Genomic DNA, 23,205 nt, shown 5'->3' on the forward strand with positions numbered 1-23,205 from the left:
ATGCAGCACAAGGAGTAGACAAACTGCAACCTGTGTTGGGCCAGTAGCCACCTTTGCCTCATGAAAACATCACCATCAAGCGATATGCACAACTGATTGAGTCACTCATAATTCAGTCAATGATGCCACCCAATGTTTACTATGAGGAACCTACAGAAACCCATGTGAGAGAAATTAATGGTGTATCTTATGCTACAAAGGATAGTCCATTTTGCGCAAGTGTTGAAGAAGCTATTGAACCTTCTTATGTGTCTCAAACTGCTCAAAATCAATTCACCATGGATGAAAATACACTTATGCTCATAGCCAACCAGAATTACAAGCCTAGAGGATATCCGCCTAGCACAGGGCATCCGACGGTGGGGGCGCCACCAACTTCCTAGCCATAAGGTCCATGCTTTGAATGTGGAGGCAACCATTGGGCACAAGGTTTTCCACATAAAGGTCGACAAATAAAAATGTTTGGATTTTGTGATAGGTATGGCCCAAGAGATTCACTATTAGTAATGGGGGGATGTCACCTGCGTGCATCAAAATTAGAGAAACCCCCCCTATGTACGGTATCTTACATGCTAACGTACCCCCCTACATACGCACAAGATACGGACGTTCTCGCAATGAGCCATCCCCCCTCATACGGATTTCGTACGGAATGTAATGACTCACTATTTTATGTATACTAGTAACATAACAATTTTAGAAGCACATGATTTTGCAAAAATACATGTTGAACTGCAAATTAACAGAAGTGTACATTGTATTGTGTTTTCATTTGCAATAGATGTTAAGAGAAAAAACCATGAAAAACAACAAATATAATGAATACTAAATTAAAATAAACCAATTGTTTCAATGTAATTTGTCAAAAAACGAATAACATTTGCCTTGTAAACTGATACAAATCTCAATCTCAAAACATATGATACTAGCCACCTACTTAGTAAACTTCCCACATAAGATTTAAGACACACCTATGAAATGGATTGTTCTCTAAATAACAAATAATGCATACTCTTAAACAACCATGAAAAAATCCACTCATCAAATCAAAACACATTACAAAACAACTCGTTAAAAGATTAATCTTTTTGAACAAAAACAATTATATGTGATATGAGTGCACGTCTATGCTTAAGCAAAATGCACTTTAAAAAGCACCATTTGTATTTAATTTTGAGTTTGTACATAAAATATAAATTTTAAAAATTTTGCCAAAGCCTTCTTTGTAAGGAGACCTCTTTCTCAAAAAAAAAAAGTACACCCTTTTCTTGGGCTCCCACATAGGATTTTCATCACATAATTTCTTTTTCCAAAAAAACTGTCCACCTCATCTTGGGCTCCCATGTGGGATTTAAAGATTATCTTACACATTAAAATCAAACACATTTTCAATAGAGTCAAAGTAATCTAACTTCAAAGTGGTATTATGACTTGCATATCATAGTACATAAGAAACCTTCAATCACATAGTCTAATCACGCGATTACCAAAAGGTCATGTCCACATCGATAGGCGATCATGTACAACACAAACACAAAATGAAAACATAAAAGTATACCTAGATGAATCCAGGATAAGCCCGCACTTACAATTGCTTGAAGACCGCACTTACAATTGCTTTTTCAAGAAATTTGGCTATGAGTGTCTCATTTTGCACGATACTTTTTAACAGCTTCTTCGGAAATTCACTAATCACCTTGCAGAGAGTTAACCTTAGAGACTGAAGAAATGCCTTCTTCTTACCCTCTGCCATAATGACTATATAGATATCCTATTAAAAAGAAGAAGCATTCAAGTCAAACTATATATATATATATATATATATATAGACATTTTCGATTCTATTTCAAACTATCACATCAAATCTCCTGCATTAACCTAATGTGACACATTGATATACCATATTTCACTTTGAAAGCTAAAAGAAATGAAGGTGAAAATCGATAGCTCAAGATGGCACACCCGGTCAAGTCATATGACCATGTGACAAATTGAGACTAAATTTGTAATTATATGTGTGACACATAGACCCAAGGTATGCTAGACGTGTCTTGGCAAGAAACTATAGCTCAAGATAACACACCCACTCAAGCCATATGACTATGTGGGAAATTGAGACTATAGAATTTGTAACTACATGGAGAAAAAAACTAACAAGCTTAAAAACTTTAACGCTTTTTATCGTAAAAAGAGGCGAAACTACACGTTCGGTAAGAATGGATAGCTCAAGAGACCCGGTCAAGCCTTATGCATAGGTAGAAGAACTGAAGGTAAAAATCGATAGCTCAAGATGACACACCCGGTCAAGCCATATGACCATGTGACAAATTGAGACTATAGAATTTGTAACTACATGGAAAAAAACTAACAGTCTTAAAAACTTTAACGCTTTTTATCATTAAAAGAGGCACAAATACACATTTGGTAAGAATGGATAGCTCAAGAGACCCAATCAAGCCATATGCATAAGTAGAAGAACTGAAGTTAAAAATCGATAGCTCAAGATGGCACACCCGATCAAGCCATATGACCATGTGACAAATTGAGACTATAGAATTTATAACTACATGGAAAAAAAACTAACAGTTTTAAAAACTTTAACGCTTTTTATCATAAAAAGAGGCACAACTACACATTTGGTAAGAATGGATAGCTCAAGAGACCCGATCAAGCCATATGCATAGGTAAAAGAACTGAAGATAAAAATCGATAGCTCAAAGATGGCCCACCCGGTCAAGCCATATGACCATGTGACAAATCGAGACTATAGAATTTGTAACCTGAGGAGAGCTAAACATGCTCATATGATTATCTTAACCATTATATTGTACCTGACCTATGTCCCCTTTCCTAAAACCAGTATATAATAGTTCTTTGCCTCACCTTTGAAGCACATCTTCCAAGCAAAACTAGCATGCGAATCGAACTCTGGAATTCTTGTAAACAAATCATACTAGCTAACCACTGCATCGAAACGCCTAGACTGTGGAGGCGCTTTGTTTGTTATTGAAAAAAAAACGTTCATCCTGCGCTATACCTATCCGGCTCTCTGAGCCTGTCGCGCCTAGCCTCACTACTCGCCCTATGCTCCATGGTGACGTATTCTGCTCCCCAACACCTACGATCAGTCTCCACCTTTGCTTTCATTCTCTTTTGCTTAACACCACCAGGACATCTCCAAGGACCTGTGTACTCACCTGGGAGAGCATTTTCGAAGATTCTGGAGATTTTTCGATTATCTTGCAGCTAGTACCACCTAATTGATATGTATTCCTAATGGCTTCAAAAAATAAAAACCATTGATTTGCTTAGAGATTCCAATTTTAGATAAGGGGTGGCAAGCGCATACATCTTCATGCATCATGCCGCCATCCTCATCCGTTTCGAGTGCCAATCCAACCTGATCCTAATGAGCTTAGTCTGGAATTTTTATGCGGCGCAAATAGCAGTCATTCATCTTGGCCCATCCCTAGATTGCTATGGCCATCACAAGCACGACCACAAGTCATGCATCACTTCGCTTGCAAGGTGCTGGCCTCCCATTGTGAGCGTGTGTGCCCTGTGAGGTGGTTGGAATCAAGGTCCAATTTTAACAAGGCTGTACAATTGAATAATTGTGGGGGTATATAACCTGCAAGGTTGTTCATGCCTATGTCCAACTTCTGTAGCTTCACCAACATGCCCATCTCTGTTGGTATTGATCCATTTAGCCCATTGTTTTTGGCCTCAAAAACCATTAAGTGGGAGCAATTACCAATATATGAGGGAATGCCACCATCCAAGTGGTTGTCTAATAAGGAGAGAACCATCAGCTTTTGTAGCATACCCAAGCTAGAGGGAATGGTGCCAGTCAGTCTATTGCTCTGGAAATCAAAAACCTGGCCTGTAGAAAGGCTGATGAGAGCTGAAGGGACAGAACTTGTGAGAGAGTTACCAGCAAGAGCAAGAACTTGCAAGTTTGGCAAACCGGCAAGCTCGACCAGAGTGGGCCCAGAAAGCTTTTCAGATCCAGAACTTGCAAGGCCAAGAGCTTCCCCAGAGATGAGGATATCCCACCCGTGAAGTGGTTCCGAGTCAAATTTAGCACTCTTAATGAGCCAAATGAGCCTAAAAAGAAAGGAATGTTACCCGATAAATTTTTTTCTGCCAGATCGAGGACTTGAAGATTGACGAGCTTCACCAACAGATTAGGAAGATTGCCATTGAAAGTATTTAAGGAGAGCACAAGGCTTTTCAGATTGAACCATGCAGATAAGAATTATGGCATCGGACAAGACAAGTTGTTGCGGCTGACATCCAACGATTCTAGAGAACTAATGCTTCCCAGCTCGTCAGGCATTGTGCCCTGTCAGGTGGTTGCAATCTCCTTCAATGGAAGGTCCGTGTCTCGGGCTTGATCGGCATTATCGGTACCAGGCAGGCCATCGAAGGGAGGAGGGGGACCTTCCACCTTGATGATGGTAGCAGCAGTGAGAGCCTCCTTAGCGAAGATGGCAGCAGGGGTGGCGATTGCGAGAAGAAAGAGGAGGGCACGGCGGGAGCACTGACAGGCGGGTTGGGAAGAGCTGTTGGCGCGGATGGGTAGCATAGCGGGCTTGAAGGAGGGCGCCACAGAGGTGGAGACCTTGGCGGTGGAGTTCAAGGCAGGAGTGGTGGGCGACACAATGTCAGCCATGGCTACTGTTGTGCTTGCCATCTCCCCCCCCTCTTAGGCTGTTGCAATCGCTCGTCTTCTTCTTCTTCTTCTTCTTCTCTCTCTCTCTCTCTCTCTCTATAGATTCGCCCAAGGAATGGGCATTCAGCAATTTACTCCTGAGTCCTGGCTCTAGCTCTAGCTCTAGCCTCTCAGACTCCAGCTCCAGACTCCAGCTCAGTCTTTCTCTCTTCCTTTCCTTGGAAATTGGAAATGAGTAGCACCCCATCCATTCACTCTTTAATGAATTGGAAAGTTCGGGCCCGGGCTTTTGGAAATTGGAACTCAGTTAGGCCCGTGTCACATACGTTCGTATGTATGTGTGTGAAATTGACATGGCAAAAAGGTATTGGCTATTGTGTGCGTCCGTTGCAATGAATGCTCACCCGGCCTAGACCCCTCGGTCATCTTCGCCCAGTAGCGGACATGAAGAGCAAAAAGGGCGTGACCTGTGAAGATAGGCAACAAATTCTTGCGCGTGCTTGGAGAAGCGGAAGTGGAACCAACTGATTTGCTGATGTAAACGTTCGGAAGGAGACAGCCTCCGTTGTGTGTGACAGCCAAAGCGCCCAAGCAGGGATTTTTGGGCCCTGTTTGGCGCCTACGTCTGACAGAGGCCTTACTAGTGCCTAGGGAACAAGTGTCAAAGTCACGAGGCCTACCAAGTTTAAGGTAAACACCAAATGAGCCTGTACAATTGATCTCTATTCAATAGAACTTGCAGTGTTTGGGAAAAATCATTTTTCCAAACATACAAAATTTCTTTCCTTAATTTTTTCAAGAGGAGATTTTAGAAAATTAGGTTTTTTCTTGGATTTTTACACTATTTTTCTCTATTTTGAGGCGGAATTTCTCCTTTTCCCCTTGCCCTTAACTAGACTTTTTGAAATTGAAAACGGCACGATATTAAGCTAACACACATCTTTCCCGAACATTGAATGGAAGAGCAAGTATATTTGCCAAGTACAACAACCATAACTGATCTCTATTAGTATGGGTATTCAAGTATGTCGTATGTGTGGTCAATTTTGAAAGTGGTTTATTGATGGGTATCTAAGTAGATGCCACCAAATGGAAAAGGGGAAGGCTTCACGGAGATAGCGGGGAGCCAGTCAAGTGGACAAAGGGAGAAGAAGACACGTGGGCATGAGCCAGGTAGGGAGCAGGCAGATAGGAGTCTCAGACGATTCTGTCTCTCTCTCCTTCCTTTCAAAGCACGCATGGAATCTCTCTCTCTCTCTCTCTCTCTCTCTCTCTCTCTCTCTCTCTCTCTCTCTCTCTCTCTCTCTCTCTCTCTCTCTCTCTCTCTCTCTCTCTCTCTCTCTCTCTCTCTCTCTTCTCCCCCCCCCCCCTTCATTTTGTTCCCCTTGCGACGATTGCAGATAAGGCCTGCAAGAGTTGGGAGTGAAGTGAGGCTGTTTGTGGCACGTGATACAGGCAAAAGGAGCTCTCTCTTGAATTCGATGCAGGCATGATCATGTCGCACCTCTGCCAAGGTTGCCTAGGCCCGTCCCTCCCTCCCCACTATTCACAGTAGTTGGTCGCAGACGATAGCAGACGAGGTAGGCACAATAGACACATCCTCCCCCCCCCCCCCGCTTGCTTCAGTACCCTCCTCTTTGACTGCTTGCATGCCAGCCTCTCCACCGCCCCCTCCTTCCCTCCTCTCCCCCTCCATCTCCGATCGCTCGTGTGTGGCACGGGCCTAAGATAAAGCTCTATCATTTTGTAATGTAAGCCCATATCACACCAAGGCAATGGACGCAGCTGACCTAGTGGAGCTTGAGCGGCACCTGGAAAAGATGTGCTGAGCTTTTTGATTCTTTGTTACAAAAAGCACAAACGAGTGTGTGTATCAAATAGGAGTTGATTACAATGATGGTTGTAAAGTTGATATCGTGGGTGCAGGAGAAGCTCTTGATCATGCCATTGGTGTTGCTATTGAGTTTGCATACAAAGAAGAAGAAGAAAAGAGTGACTTGGATGATGTGCAAGAAGACAATAATAAATAAAATGAGGGTGCATATGGGAGACAAAGACTATGGAGATGGTGGTATTGATGATGATGATGTTGAAGAGGCTAATGAGGGTCTGAATGTCCAAGATATTGATGCCTAGTGACTACATAGAAGAAGATTAGTCAAGTTTACGGTAGCATTGACCCCAACAAATCTAGAAGCTTGTTGAACAAGTCTTAAAGATGTTAGCTAAGGGAGAGGATAGGGAGGTACCATATTTTTTCATTGGTATAGCTATCTTAGTTTGCTAAAGGAGTAAATTAACTCTTTGAAATACCAAGAACACCCTCGTGTGAAAGATTCTTTAATTGGCTTGTTAGGGCATGTGTCTTATGTCATAAGCACTTAATTACCCCCCCCCCCCCCCACCCCCAGCAGGGTAGGTCCCCCCCTCCCTTATGGATACGGTACAAGCATGAAATGGGGGGCTACCCCTATTGTATACGCTTATGTCTGACCTCTAGAAACCCCCCTCTTGTACACTCACGTGATACCATACGGAAATCCATCGTGAATCCCCCGGGAGGTATGGGAAGGATCACTTACTTCAACACTATCCTAAGAATCATAATAACATGGGAGAAGCTACTATCATTGTCATTGGGTGGAATTTTATTGTTCTCAAGCAAATCCGAATCAGATCCAATAGCTCCAATCAAAGTGGTGACTAGATCTCAAGCAACCAAAAATCAGCCAGTGCAACAGATAAATTGAAACTTCCAGACAAACCAAATTTGAAAACAAGTCTATAAGGACTCAACAAAAAACTAGGGAAAAGACAGCCTTGGAAAAGGAATTAATCCAAACAAGGAAACAACTCCGACGTGACAACAAAGAAAACTCAAAAGGATCAAAAGAGTCCAAGACTATATCAGGTGATTCAATCTTAGTAAAAAAGGTAAATGAGCATTTAGATGCTATGTTGCAAGCCTACGAGGCAAGGGTGAAGAATAATGAAACTTTGGAACAAAGGTTGCTGACCTATACGCATCTTGAATTTGAAACCAAACGAATAGAAATGTGCAAAAAGCTCATAGAAACCACTCAAGCTCTAATACAATTAGTCACCTTGAAAACTCTAGAGCAAGTATTTAGCTTGTGTTTGAAAATGTAGAAACAAGTGCGCTCAAGAAAAACAACACGAGCGAACAAATGAGAATCTTTGGATTCTATGATGGATGTGGATGGGATCACCTACTCAAACACTACTCTAAGAATCCAGACAACATGATCAAACCAACAATAGGAAAAAAGGAAGGACCCTTGGATATGAGGGTTGTTGCAAACACATCGGATGAGGCTAAATTGCTTGAGATGTTGCCAATTCCTGAAGTGGAAGAGATGTGAACACATTCACTAGAGAGACAATCAAAAATAGAAAAGATAAAAGTTTCACATTGTTATCAGCACCAATCCCTGAGGTCAACATGGATCATGAGATCCATCAAAGGGATATTTAGTTGTTATATGGGGATGCAAGTACGAAAGTATCTATGGAGAGTAAACAAATAGCCATAAAGACTTTACCATCCTTTATAGGGAAACACGATAAAAAATCGGAAGTGAGAATCATATCATCTCAATGGAATCCAATTCCACAGACAACAAATACATGATTCAATGTCTTCTCCTATAGTGATTTAATGGCTACGATCTTCTCTATTTGCGACTTAAGGGTTCATTATGAAGGATCATAGTTACAGGGATGTAAACCACACCCTGATAGAAGACTTTGGTGTAACTACTGACTCAAGAGCACAAATGCTTGCTTGGTTAATGAAGGATGCACATATTTGGATATGTGGAGCATCAAAATGTGAAAGCATGAGAAAGGAAGATTGCATCCTTGAGCGCTCTATTTATATGTCAACTCAAAATGGTTCAAGATTGGGGCTACGATAATCTCTGTTTGTGACATAAGGGTTTACAATGAAGGATATAGTTACATGGATGTAAACCACACCCCGATAGAAGACTTTGGTGTAACTACTGACTCAGGAACACAAATGCCTGCCTGGTTAATGAAGGATGCACATATTTGGATGTGTGGAGCATCAGAATGTGAAAGCCTGAGAAAGGAAGATTGCATCCTAGAGTGCTCTGTAGAAAATAACTATTATGTGAAAGAGATGTTTCCAGAGAATTTATTCAAACCCTTTGGATGGGACAAAGTATTGGTGCCTCTAGATGTTTGTGTAAATGAGGTAACCACCAAATCTTTTGTGACAAGGATAGGTACGACATAATGTCTTTGTAGATGGTAACTGCTATCTTGAATCCAGAGGATGAAACATAAACAATAGGAAGGACCAATGAAACAATCAATTATAAACAAGTAGTGGACAAAGTTTTTGTTTGAGATATAAGTTGAGGATGAGGATAACTTTCATTATTCAAGAAGCAATGAACTTGGGAATAATGTTGAGGATGCGTTGTTGGGTGGCTCAGAGAATGAAAATGCACCAAAACGGGATGGGTGGATCTTTTATGGGTTTCCTAACCAAAAAATGAGGAGAAAAAAAGAGATATCAAATGAGACACTTAAAAAAAACAAAAAAATTCAAGAAACCAATGCCAAAGTTGATGACCAAAATGCAGAATCCTATGCTTGTGGGAGTGGATGACTGTGTTTGAGACAAAAGAACCAGAAGCCTTTGACACAAACAACTTTTTGTGCAAATGGAGCAAAATGAAAATAAAGGATGCAACTAAAACACCAACGAAGATGTCCAAAACTGAACAAAAACGCAAATATCAAAAGTTGAAACGAACACTAAAAGAGGTTTGGACAACGAAAATGGAGAGTGAGTGGGATTTTAGCTCTAAAACGTTTGATGCACCCTCCTATTACAAAAAATACACCATTCAAGACCGATGTATTGTGGTGGATCAACCAATGTGAGAACCTAAAGAACCAAGAACATCGTATGATGGGTCTGAAAATGCAAAAAGGATTGATCTTGTTGAACCAACAAAAGAATTGAGACCAGGTTACATAGCCATAGATCTCACCGAAGAGGAAGAGCAGTTGTTGATAGATACTCTCAAGCACTATAGAGATGTGTTTGCGTGGTCGTACAAGGATCTTAAGGGTGTAGATTCGAGAATATGTCAACATATGGTCCCCTTAAGAACAACGCTAAGCCTCGCAGACACCATCTCTATACCTATAATGAAACATTTGCTAATAAAATCAAGGAGGAGATATACAAGCTTAAGAAAGTGGAGTTTATCTATGAGATAGAGCACACACAATGGGTGTGTCCAACCGTGGTGGAGCCCAAAGAGAACAAAAAATTGCGAGTATGTGTAAATATTAAACAGGTAAATGCTTCCATGATCAGATCCCTTACCCATCACAGATCATGTGATTGAGAGAGTCGCAGGCAAGAAAGCTTATAGTTTTCTTGATGGATTTTCAAGCTATAACCAGCTTACTATCAAGCTAGAGGATCAACACAAAATAGTCTTTGCAATAAAATGGGGCATATTTTCTTACCAGGTGATGCCTTCTGGCCTAACCAATGCATCTAGCACATTCCAATGACTGATGAGTCACGCATTCAAGGAATATCTAAGACAATTCTTAGAGATTTATATGGACAACATGTGTATGCATTATCTCCAAAGAAACAAGCACATAGAATACTTGAAAAATATCTTTGAGAAGTGCAAAACTTATCGCACCTGCCTAAATCCTAGAAAATGTGTTTTCATGGTAAGACAAGGTAAGATTTTGGGACATATTGTGTCCAAGAATGGAATTTCTACAGATCTTGAGAAAATCCAAGTAATTATTGCTCTTCCAAAACCCAGAAAAGTTAGAGAGGTACAAGCATTTATGGGCCATTGTGGCTATTATTGAAGGTTTATTTACATGTATGTGATTGTTGCAAAACCTCTCTATCCTCTAATCATGAAATTTGAATGGAATGAGGAATGTGAGAAAGTGTTTCAACAATTGAAGCAAATACTTACTTTTGCTCCAATTTTGAGAGCTCTTGATTGGAACAAGATCTTTCAAGTTCATGTAGATGAATCGACCTACGCTATTGGATGCATCTTGGGCCAACCTAGAGAAAACAATATGGATTTTCCAATATGTTATTCGAGTAGATAGCTCAATAGTGCTGTGATCAAAATTACACGACCACAAAAAGGCAAGGATTGGGAATGATCGATTCAGTCAAAAAGTTTAGACATTACCTTCTCGCAAACAAATTTGTACTCTTCGTGGATCATCAGGCACTATTGTATTTAGTGAAAAAACCATGCATTGGCCACACCGTTCGACAATTCATAATGTTTCTAGAGTTTAATTTTGTTGTAGTGGTCAAGAAAGGGACTACTTAGCAGAGGGCTACCATTTATCGTGGTTGATAGACGAGGAAGCGCCTATAGGATTTGATGTCTAATGTGTATCTTTTTAACATCCTAGTGGTACCAAGGTGGAGCGAACATGTAATACCATTGCTCACCATATGCAGATTGAATGGAAGCCATCAATCATTGAGAAATCTTGCTCATTAGTGCTAATAGCCGAATGGCTATATAAGCAAAGAAACAACGGAATACTTAGGCTATGTGTAGATCCATCTGCAAAAGAATTGTACTTGAGACAAGATCATGTACAAACGATAGGGTTTCACAATGCAAAAAAGCAAACATACCAAAGACTAATGAGACTAGGGGTCTATTGGGCTCATATGCAAAGAAGCATCCATGACTATGCTAGTTCATGTGATACTTGTGCGATCCAGAAGCCAATTGAACATGCTCCACTGTTTCGGATAGCAAAAGCACCCAAGTGGGGTAAGTACATTGTGTATTATATTCAACAAGGAGTTTTACCAGCAAACTTGAGCACATCCAGACTATGCTCAATCCAGCGAGAAGCATAGAACTATGTTATCTTTAAAGATAATGTGTATTGAAGAGAAATAGATGACAATTTGAGAATCTATGTTCATAAGCACGAGTACTTATTGATCCTTGAGCAAGAACATGTCGGAGTGGTAGGAGGTCACTTTTCGGCCAACAAAACCACAAAAGACATAGTCCTTGCAGGAATCCAGTGGCCTACTCTGTTCATGGATATAGAGAACTATGTCAAACGAGGTGATGCTTGCCAAAGAAAGAAAGTACCGATGCGACGTGATAAGATGCCAGTGCGACCAATGATGGGAGCTAGAGATGCATTCCCAATACATCATAGTGGCCACATATTATTTGAAAAAATGAATAGAAGCCAGAGAAACTCAAAAAGCGAGGTAACAACCCATTTGTGATCAACGACATATCAAAAAGTGGTGCAATCCAAATTGCAACATTAGAGGGAGAGGTCATGTCTAATTGGATTAATGGATGCAGATTGAAGAAATATCATCAACATCTCACTGTAGAAATGTTGAAGAAGATACACAAAGCAAAGAAATGAAAGCAAAAGGCTCAAGCAACTAAAGAACAAGCATAAAAAGAAGCTCGGTTGCGGATTTTGAAGCACAAGGGAAAACATCAGGTTGTAGCACATTCTCCTTCTCTAGTACCAATCCAGATCTAGCAAAGTTGGCTTGGAAAAATGGATGTCCAAATCATGGTCCAACTAGCTAACAGAACGATAGAAATAGCACTTGTAGATACTGGGGTGCATGCCAATGCTATGCGGTATTCGACCTACCTCAAACCATCAAACTCCATGATTGCACCAACACAAACTGAGCTAAAGGAAGGCAACGAAGGAACAATGGTTATTTTGGGCCAAGAAAATGTCTCAATTAACATCAACGGTAACCACTTCCCACATCAATTTCACATTATAGCTGATACAAACCTTAATGAGGAAATCATCTTGGGAGTTCATGTATGCACACTTACAAGATAATTCCAGAGTGGCAAGATGACACTTTGAAGTACAACCTCAAGGGTATAAATTATGTTATACCCTTGGTAGAAACAGATCATATTGGAATGTACAACCTCAATCCAAAGAATTGGTGATGGGAGAACCATAGCCAGATCTTCAACAGCACCAAGCTGCAAAAACTCGTGGAAAAACAATTCATTAGATTTGGGTCAAAAAGTCAATCATGGCTACAAAGCCACAACAAATTTAAGTATCCAAAGCATTACTTAACAATCACTCTTCCAACTCAACAAAGACCATCTTCAAAATTTCAAGAACATCTACTCCAAAGCCCAAATAGTGGAGCTGAAATGCAAAGAGTAAATCCATGCTTCATCAAGCGTCAACAACTATAAATGGATTTCCAAATGTCAATCAAAGAAGTCATTGCGAGCCCAAGCACCAACATGGCAATGGATAGCGAAACAATTACACCCTCAACCATCTCTTAAGTCTCCCAAACCAACCTTAAATTGGGTACCTAAAGTGTGCCACAACACCAACAACAACAAACCCCTGAGACTCACCAAACCAAAAAGACAAGAGCGGGCAATTCGTCTTTCAACAACTTTTTTTGGTAAAAGTGTCATAGATATTGTGGTGTACACGGGAGTAAGACCAAACTAGGCTTCCCTCTTGCATCCAAGAGCAGCTCCTTATATGGTTACACTCGGGCCGTCCGATCACACACCACACCTCCCCCCTTAGGGAGAAAAAAGATGGACATCTTACAATTTGGGCTGGGAATGGACTAAACAGGAAGGGATCAACTCCAACGCCTCATCCGGGGGGAGTGATCATACAACGGCTTAGAGGCTAGGGACTGAACTTGGGGGCTAGACTCGTCGTCATGCCGACATCATCAAGGCATGGAACTCGTACATCTTGCTTATGCAAACATTAGATCTCTATCCCAATGTAATGGACAAGACGAGGAACGACCAAGGGCAAATGAAGAGAGATTTTTTTGTGTTTTTTCTTTTTTGCGACATGCATCCCTCTCCATAAGGGGTTTGGTGAGTGTGTGGTTTATTCAACAAAAAAGAACATTGAAATATCGGACTAGGGAGAGTCACAACCAATGACTTGAACAAATGAGAAAGACGGGTTTGATTTCGATCTTCACCTCAGGAATGCTCTCACCAACAAAAGGCACCTTTGCAAGAACATTGCAGCAACTCCATTTATCGCAATGCTTTGATGTGATTGCTAGGAACAAAGATAAATATTAGCAAAATTTGAGTAGTGCCAAAATGAAATAAACCATCCTCGGCAAATATTATAAGGTCCTGACGGAGAATGTTGATGCTGTATGGCCTTTACTGATAATCGCGAGAACAAGAAAAGGTCCTGCTGTGGGCATGTATTGACGTAGTCGAGGCTGAGGGGGAGAGGGCCACATCAGACTCCCAAGGATGTCAAGATTACCACCTGAGAAAGAGACTAGCTCCAAGGTCGTAGTGTATCTAGACAACAATCGTGATGATGACGCAAAGTTGTTGAGCCTCCTCCAACAGATGCTTCAACTTATTTCACAAGGCACGCGTAATGCAAGTGCGGGTGTGATCGGAGAGGGCATTCCATGGTCGCAGCCGGCCATCTTCCTTGCGCCACTAGCCTTGGAGACGTCCAAGTCCCCCACATGCACCTTGATGGCCTTCGTCTTCAAAATCATTTTGCAGACGTCCCCTTCTATGCGTGCTTGCCCCAACTCCTTCATTGTTTGCACTTAGTGTGCCTCTTCCGGCTCTCAGCTGTAGCCTGCCCAGTAGCTCCTGCACCTTTTCTTGAGAAGCAAAGGGCGGAAATGTGACAAGAGCTTGAGCTGCAATAGGGTTGCTTCCTTCTCTACACAGGTTAGCACAAGACCTTGGCGTGCCAGGTTATTTTTTCTCAGGTAGCGTTAGCTATAGCAGAGTCTCGCAAGCAGATAAAGAAGACGTAACTGAGAGCTTCAACTCATTCTGTGCACCAGCTTGCATGGAAGGGGATGCAAATTGAAGGTAGCAACTATCGTGGGTCAAACAATAGCGCCATAGCTGTAGCTATCCCACAGACAAGTAAGAAAAAATTTCACGAAAGAAGACTTGTAACTACCCTATGCCCGTCTCCTCCACCAATGTGGTGTACACGGGAGTAAGACCAAACTAGGCTTCCCTCTTGCATCCAAGAGAATCTCCTTATATTCACATGAGAGGTAGTTACAAGTAGGTTCACACTCGGGCCGTCCGATCACACACCACAATATAACCTCGTCAGTAGAAACCATTGTATTTTTTTTTTAGTACCCTCATCTTGCACAACACTGTGTTACCCAATGCATCTCTTCCATAAGCATGATAGGGCCACATTTCTTGGCCTTGCATAGACACATTGTTTGCACCCATGCACATTGCACAAACCTTTATCTAGGATGACTCAGACTAGGAAGGGGGGGTAACCATAGTGGATCAGCATATTGCAAGACATTTAGGCTGCAAGATGATGAGAGATTATGTGTACAATGTATAAAGTGTGATTTGACACTTAAAGTTTTGCTTTTTTATCGACCGTTTAGCAGAATGTTATTCTTATCAAGCATAGTATTGAGGCCCTATTGACACATTTTGGTGGGTGAGATGCCTAGAATGAGAGTATATACTTATGAGTGTAAGGAATAATTTTAGCAAATTTTATGGCCAAATAATAACATATTTTAGTAATTTTCTTCCTTTTTAACCTAATAGCGATAAAAAATTAATAAACAGAGCTAAGAAATCTAGATTCAAGTTTTGAAATCAAATGCCAAATCTATAAAGCAAGAGCTTTGAGCATGTCAAATATCGAAGGATTTGGCACATGTGGACAAGTAACGCAAGTATGCACAATGTACTTGAGAGCAATTGATAGCCAGGCGTCCAAATAAGGAGCCGCCTAAGCCACAAATGGTATGACATGAGAATGTGGGCAAGTAAGACATGTATGGACAATGCACTCGGGGTAAGCCGGGCATATAGTCAAAATGGGGCACGATAGTTCTCATTTGCATTCAGTCAGTCAAGGAGAGAGCTAGAGAGTTTTTGGTGACCTAGAGCTTCCCGTAGCGGTTTTGCTTGCTACAACCATCCCAAACACCCATAATTCACTAGATTGGATAGTTATGAATCTCTTAAGCTCTAGAACATCTGCAAATTGTCAAGGATACCAACAAATGCACAAAAAACAAAATAAATCAAAACAAAGTAAGGAATTGTGGAAACTGTTAGAGCACTTTGGAGTGGGCATACCAAGCCCAAATCCAATTTTGATAATGGGAGTGCTCCAATTTCTCTACAAAATTTGTCCATGCAAGTCAAGTTGCCAGATGGGTGGGAGCATGGATCGGGATCCATGACCCCCCACCTCAGTATGCAAAGGTAAGTGGTACCAAAGACTGCTATTGAAAGTGCCTACACACTATAGCAATCACAGATTTAAAATGTTGTTTGTCATGGATTGTGATACACGACCCCCAACATGTCAAAACAAGGAAAATTTATTTCAAACAGTTTGTCCATGCCTTAAAGTATGTGCCCCAAAAAGTTGGTGTGAAATGGACATCAAAACCACCAAAAACCAAGTAAAATCGGAAGTTCAGTCACCAAATGATCATTTTGATCCACAACTAGAAAAAATGGTCCAAGATGGGGAAAAAGTGTATCAAAATCTTGGAAAACATATCAGGAAACTACTCATAAAGTTTTCTCAAATTTGGGTGTTGAACATGGATCACGATCCATGACCCCTCGAAGCATATTTACCAAAAAGTGGATGTAGAGTGTGTGTACAATTTGGAAAATGTTCTATGTGTTATCATTTTAGTATATGGACATGCCAAGTGCTTCAGTTGTTAAGTTTAACAGATTCAGAGTGTCTATGGTAGAAATTGTGATCTTGGGCAAAATTTTGATACCAAAAACAGTTGGTGAGTTCAAAGTATGAGAATCAAAGCAAAAAATGCTTGAGGAATGAACCAAAGTTCCCAGAGGACGTGGAGGGTCCAAACAGAGTCCAATTCAAATAAAATTCGACAGATAGCTGTTGCTGCTAGGAATTGGGTGCTCCTTCAACTCCAAATCATTGGAGTTGACAATTAGCTCTTCCAAATCATTGGAAGAGCTAATTGTCAAACACCTTGATCACAATCAAGGATCAAAATTGGGCCATAACTTGGGAAACTGGGAAAACTTGAGAGAAACTTGTCCAAATTTGAAAATGACTTCACCAGTGTGTTAGGATATGCTATAGGAACAGATACCCCAAGTTTCACCCCAAATGGTTGTTGAACATGGATCGCGATCCATGACCCCCTGCAAGTTTCCAGACAAAAATCATACCCTCAGGTCCCAAAAGCCAAAGATGACCTAACCCTCGAGTCACAAGTTGTTCGAATTTCAAAACCCTTGCCAAAATACGAGAATTTTCTAAGTCAAAAAATATCCAAAAAGTGGCATGTATTTCCAACCAGTGATCCAACTTCAAAAGAAAGTGAACCATAGCATACCCAAAGCATGCTTTAGTAGAGGTATCACTAGAAATTATGTATGTGTTCCGATCGTGATCCATGACCCCCCTAAGCCAAAATTGACTCGTAACCACATGACCTAGTGCATATAGTTGTCATGGATGCACTGGTGAAGTTTGGTCAAGTTTAGACTTGTTTTGATCAAGTTATGCTCATTTTCATTTTTATGGTCAAGTTAATTTTTTTCAACTTTCTCAACAACACTTTTGGTCAACTTCAAGAACTGATCACATGATTTTTTGATGACAGAATGCCTCACAAATGACCAAGAAAGCATTGGGAAGCTCCTCCCTACCAGGTGGTAGAAATCTCATCAAATGAGAAAGCCCACATCTCTAAAGAAGAGCTAGCCAAAATACCAGTAAACATCTTTATTGGGATGTTTCAGGCTATGGATGGCACCAAAGTCAAGACCACCATATTCCCAAAGGAACTCTAGACACTACACCAACAACAAGAGATCATAGAAGGGACAAGATGTCCTCAAATGGATACCTTCTTCAGGTTGCTGCCATGGGGAACTGATTGTCAGAGAGCACACGACCTGATGAGATCAATTCAATACAATGGCAAAGAAGCTTTGATTGACAAAGATGGAGAAACAATAAAAGTTGATCACCACTAATCTAGTCAACCAAGCAATACATCTCTCACCTAGGAATCACAACCTGTTGCTCAAAACCAAAGCTATAGACAATGACAAGGCATTTGTCAAGCAGCAAGGGCACAAATTCACATATAAAGACCGGGTCTGCTCAGAGATCATCCCCTGTCCAATTGGCATCGACATAGCCACTCAAGGAGATGGGTGTAGTGGGATCATATGCATAGGTGAGAGCATAGTGTTTGGTGGTGAGTAGGTAGCGAAGTGTTCGTTTTGCGGCTTGCTTGTATGCTTTGCATGGCTATGACATAGCTCTAGATAAAATATGGCTGGTGTAACAGAGATCGAAGCGAGTGCATGATATGAGGTACTGGAGATGACCACAAAACTTGGGATAATGAAGAGAGGGCCAATAGAGCTCATCAGTGCAAGTGTATGCATGGAATTCAGGTGCTAAGTTATGTTTGAGAGGAAGGGGGCTAAATTCAGTAGAACATGTACTCATGCCATAATAAGTGAGAAGCTCTTCGATGTACTTTACCTGAGTGAGTTGGATCCACTTTCCATAGAGGTCACGAAGGATTTGAATGCCGAGAAAATACGTCATGGGTCCCTTGTCGTCGCTGATAGGAATTCTTGTTGGAGACAATTGATGGCGTGCAATACCATAATTTTGGTGGTGCCCGATGAGTGGGATATCATCCACAAATAACACCAGATAAAGATATTGAAGTCGACAGCGAGTCGCTCCCAACCACATGCAATGAGATAATTGTGTATGCAAGTGTACCATTCATGTGCAGATTGTTTAAGGCCATATATGGGCTTATTTAGCTTGCAAACATAATCGGGATAATAGGGATTTTCAAAGTGCGGTGGTTGGGTCATGAAAACAAGCTCATAGAGTAAACCGTGCAAAAACGCGGTTTTAATGTCAAGGTGATGCAGAGGTAAATTATACTTTGCGGCTATAGAGACTAAAAGTCTAAATGCAGTCATGCCAAGAATGGGGGAGTATGTGTCAAAATAATCTACACCATACCTCTGTGTATAGCCACGAGCGAGAAGTTGTGCTTTATAACTCTCAATTGTGCCATCGGGGAAGTACTTTTTCTTCAAGAGCTCTGGTGATGGAACAAGATCCCAAGTGTGGGCTTCTTTGAGTGCTTGAAGCTTAGCTTGAATTGCTTCATGCCATAAATATCCCTCACTGGATGAGAGGGCATCGACTACCGAGATTGGTAGAATGTCTTCTACTGGAGCAGGCGCGGTGGTCGAATGAAGTTCTTCTTGAAGAACAATGGAGAAACTTGTAGCAGCATAAATATCCACCAATGACCGTGTGCAAAGGTGGCTGCTAGAAGCTGCATGGTCAAGATGTTGTGTAGATGCAATGAGTCCGACAAGGTGCAATGTTGGGATTAAAGCCCAAGTGGCCTCTTATACGGATATGGCCGGTCGCCCATCTAACTCGCTTATCACTAACTCTTTGTATATACTCACTTATACTTGTGTGGATAATAAGATTTGGGGGATAACCCTTCAACAAATTCTCTGCGTACTGTGTAAGCTCTCTGTGTTTGTATATCTGTGTGTGTGTGTGTGTGTGAGTCAATCTAAGCTCCACTCCTCGACTTCAATTGGTATCAGAGCAAGGTTTAGTGCGTTTTCGCGTAATCGCGCGCACGCACATTTCAGGCAGATTCTAGATCTGGAGCTTGGAAATTCACACTCGGCGTTCCGGGAGTATTTCCAGCAAGTGACTTGTGGTTTTAACTCCTTTTCAAAGCTGTTTATGCCCTCAGAATTTTGTTCTGAGCACTACATCAAAAGATAGGTTTCAGCCGCAAAGAAACCCGTCTTGTGTAGATTGGCAAGCAGGAGATGGTCGGCATCAATATCGGCATCGATGTACATCACTCATTAGTCTTCAAAGCATCATCTATAGACCAAGTACACACATATATCATCATATATATATATATATATATATTGCAGTCTGCATTGCTACTTCTTGTGCTTGCCAGGTTCCAGGGGAGGTGTGGCCATACGACGGCTTGACACCACTGGCATGTATTGTAGATTGATGTACTGTGATTGTGGGTCTGCTAGTTGTGAGTCACGCTAGTAGACAGACCGCCGTAGCGGTCATAGGACAGTGATTGGTCTCTTGTAGGATGGAAGCATATTACAGAGATTTTTAGATTTGTCACTGGTTAGTTATCTATGGTTGTTTTTGAGCTATCTTTTGGTTTCCCGAGCTCAGTTTATAGGGGAGACTCTGTCAAAATTTTTCAAAATACTGACAGTTCTTGAGGAGAGGTGTTCAACTTGTTGTTTACAACTTGTTTATTGTATATAGAGGCCAGTTTACAGGGGAAACTCTGTCGGATTTTTCCCAGGAGTAAAAATTTTGGCAGACATGGCATCTTCTCAAAGTGAGACTCTTTATCCCTTAATAAAGCTGGATGGCACAAAATTTCCATTTTGGAAGAAGCAGATTTGGCAGGTTTTGGTGCAGAAAAAACAAGTGAAACCACTGAAGCTCAAAGGGGAGAGACCAGAAGGTATGGCTGAAGATGAGTGGGAAGAGCTTGACGAGTTAGCTTGTTCCACAATCATGTTGACACTGGTAGAAAATGTTTACTTCAACGTAGCAGAAGAGACTACAGGTATGGCGTATGGCAAAAGCTATGTGGTATGTACGAGAAACAAAGTGTTGCTTCTCAGATTTACTGGCTCAAGAAATTGGTGGATTCGAAGATGAAGGAAGGGACAACCATATCAAATCATCTCAATGAATTTCACACAATTTTCAGCCAATTAACAACATAGGAGATAGTCTTTCCAGATTCAGTGAAGGCTATGCTTCTCTTAATCACTTTGCCAGACAGTTGGGATACTTTTCACACGGCATTAAGTAATTCTGTTGTGCCAGAAGGTCTTACAAGTGCAACTGTAGAAGGAAGCTTGCTCACAGAGAAAGTGAACAGGAAGAACATTGACAAAGGCAAAGGCAATAGTGCTTTGGTCGTTCGAGGGAGACAACAGTCTAAAGAGAAGAAGGGTAAGAAGGCACAAAACCAAAGTAAGTCTCGTGACTCGAAGTCAAAGGATGACATAGAATGCTACCATTATGGCAAGAAGGGTCACATGAAGAGACTATACGAAGTGGAAACAAGAAAAAGGCAAAACAAAAAGTTCTGAGCAAGATAAAAAGAAGAGTTCAGTGAAGATTGAAGGGGTGAATGTCACAGGATCTGGTTCAGACAGTGATTTTGGTATAGCAGCTGGTGACATCTTCCTCACAAGCAATTTTGATTCTGTTTTCTTGACTGCAGAGGATGGACATGCTATGAGTGATTGGATTATCGACTCAAGGGCATCTTTACATGTTTCTCCACACAAAGAGTGGTTTACATCATATGTGGCTACTAAAGATTATGTCAAAATTGGCAATGAGAAGGTTTGTGACATACTTGGAGTGGGAGATGTGCAGTTGAAGTTTTAGAATGGCTCTTCTTTGTGGCTCAAGAATGTCAGACATGTTCCAGCAATCCGAAAGAGCTTGATCAATACAAGGAAGTTGGATGATGCGGGTTATGTGACAGTTTTTGGGAACAATGCTTGGAAGATCTCCAAAGGTTCGATGACTGTAGCACATGGCAACAAGTCAGGAACTCTGTACACTTTACATGTTTCAGAGGTTAAAAACCATGTAATTAATGTGATTGAGCAGCCAAGTGTGTCACTGTGGCATCGTAGGCTGGGACATATGTCAAAAAGAGGAATGGAAATACTTTCTCATTATGGTTATTTGCCTGGCTTTTCATTTCAAGATTTTGAGTTTTGTGAGCATTGTGTTTATGGTAAGCAAACAAAGGAACCACACAGACCAAAGAGGAATCGTAGGGACGAACGGTTAGCTCCTGTGCACAGTGATCTATGCGGACCAATGTCTACTTTGTCACTAGGGGGAGTAGCGTAGTTTTGTACATTCATAGATGAATATTCTCGCAAAGTATGGGTTTATTTTGTGAAGCACAAGGATGAGGTGCTCAAGGTCTTTAAGAAATTCTTGCAGCTTGTGGAGAATTAGAGTGGTCAGAAGCTGAAGTGCTTGAGAACTGACAATGGTGGAGAGTACATTTCCAAAGCTTTTCAAGACTTTTGTGAAGCAAAAGAATTAAGCGGGAACTTACTGCACCATATAATCCTTCACAGAATGGGGTTGCAGAACGTATGAATAGAACCATACAGTAGAAGGTCAGAAGCATGTTGTCAAATACTGAGTTACCTGATGGATTTTGGGTGGAAGCAGTGGCTACAGCAGTTGTTGGCGGATACGCTACGACGGAAGTCAGCATAGCGAGAACTCACCTAATAAGATTGTCAGCTAAGGACGAAGCTCGACCCGCAGGAGCGTGGAAGCAAGCATAGGGTGTCAACCTACACTCGACCGACTCTCGACTACTTCCTACAGAGATCTCTACCCAATGTCTAAGCCACATCCTTCAGGAGTGCATAAGTGGAGATTTCCTACAACGCTTCCAAGAACCAAATACCCATCAAACGTTCTCGAAACTCCACAAAACTTGAAGGAGACCCTATTAACACCAATAGGTCGCTCTCCCTAAGGTCCATGAACCAAAATCCCAACCCTAAACACCTGGTGCAAAATCACGTAGGATGTCTGGTCGAAATTTACAGGTCGTCGTTTCCAAAAACTAAAGTGCCTAATGTGTAGCTCTACTCAATGCGAACGCGTGGATATGCTGAAATGCGAAAACAGACAACGTATGCTCACCGAATCACCAGATGCAGCTCGTGGGTCAAGTTCGCAAAACCAAACCGTACACCCGCAATGTAGGTATTGGCACGTAGCTCTCGTCGGGGGCAACACGCTGCACTTCTCCGCACTCGATTCCGACCACCGGTGTGTGCGTAGCGTCAAGATGAAACTCTCACTCTCTCTTGTACACAGTACGCTCACTCACAAACATAACTTTTTTTTAAATGTCAAAAGGTTTTTTTCATTAAGGTCAAAAGTGGTATAAATACCTTACAATCTCAAACCCTAATGTTCAAATTTACCCATCTACTCAATCTAAATGTCAAAAATGGGATACAATCTGGAAGCTTCTGTAAGCCCCACTATTTACAAAGGTGAAATGATGGGTTGTCTCAATCAAAGAATAATTACAAAAAATAATATTCCACCGAGCAATCACTCTCCGTAGGGTGTGTCCAGCTGCTAACACTCCCCCCCTCCTAGTTCATGTCGTCCTCGACATGGCAGTTGAGCTGCTTCTTTAATGTAGGCTTTCGCGCATCTTTAGAAGGGACTCATATCGCGCATGCTGAGCCAGTATCGTCAGGTCGAATATATTTGTGTTGATGGTGAAGAAGCAAGTGTAGAAGGCTTCTTCGAATGCCTGGAGGTGA

The 23,205-nt window shown here is 41.4% G+C and overlaps 1 pseudogene; it reads right to left on the reverse strand.

The window, feature by feature from the left end:
* Nucleotides 1-3,512: 3,512 nt before the first annotated feature.
* Nucleotides 3,513-4,267, reverse strand: LOC147418610 (uncharacterized; annotated as a pseudogene).
* Between the last annotated feature and the right edge of the window lie 18,938 nt (nt 4,268-23,205).

Source organism: Adiantum capillus-veneris, chromosome 30, assembly GCF_014529385.1.
Source record: "Adiantum capillus-veneris isolate H3 chromosome 30, ASM1452938v2, whole genome shotgun sequence".
NCBI classification, from domain to species: domain Eukaryota; kingdom Viridiplantae; phylum Streptophyta; class Polypodiopsida; order Polypodiales; family Pteridaceae; genus Adiantum; species Adiantum capillus-veneris.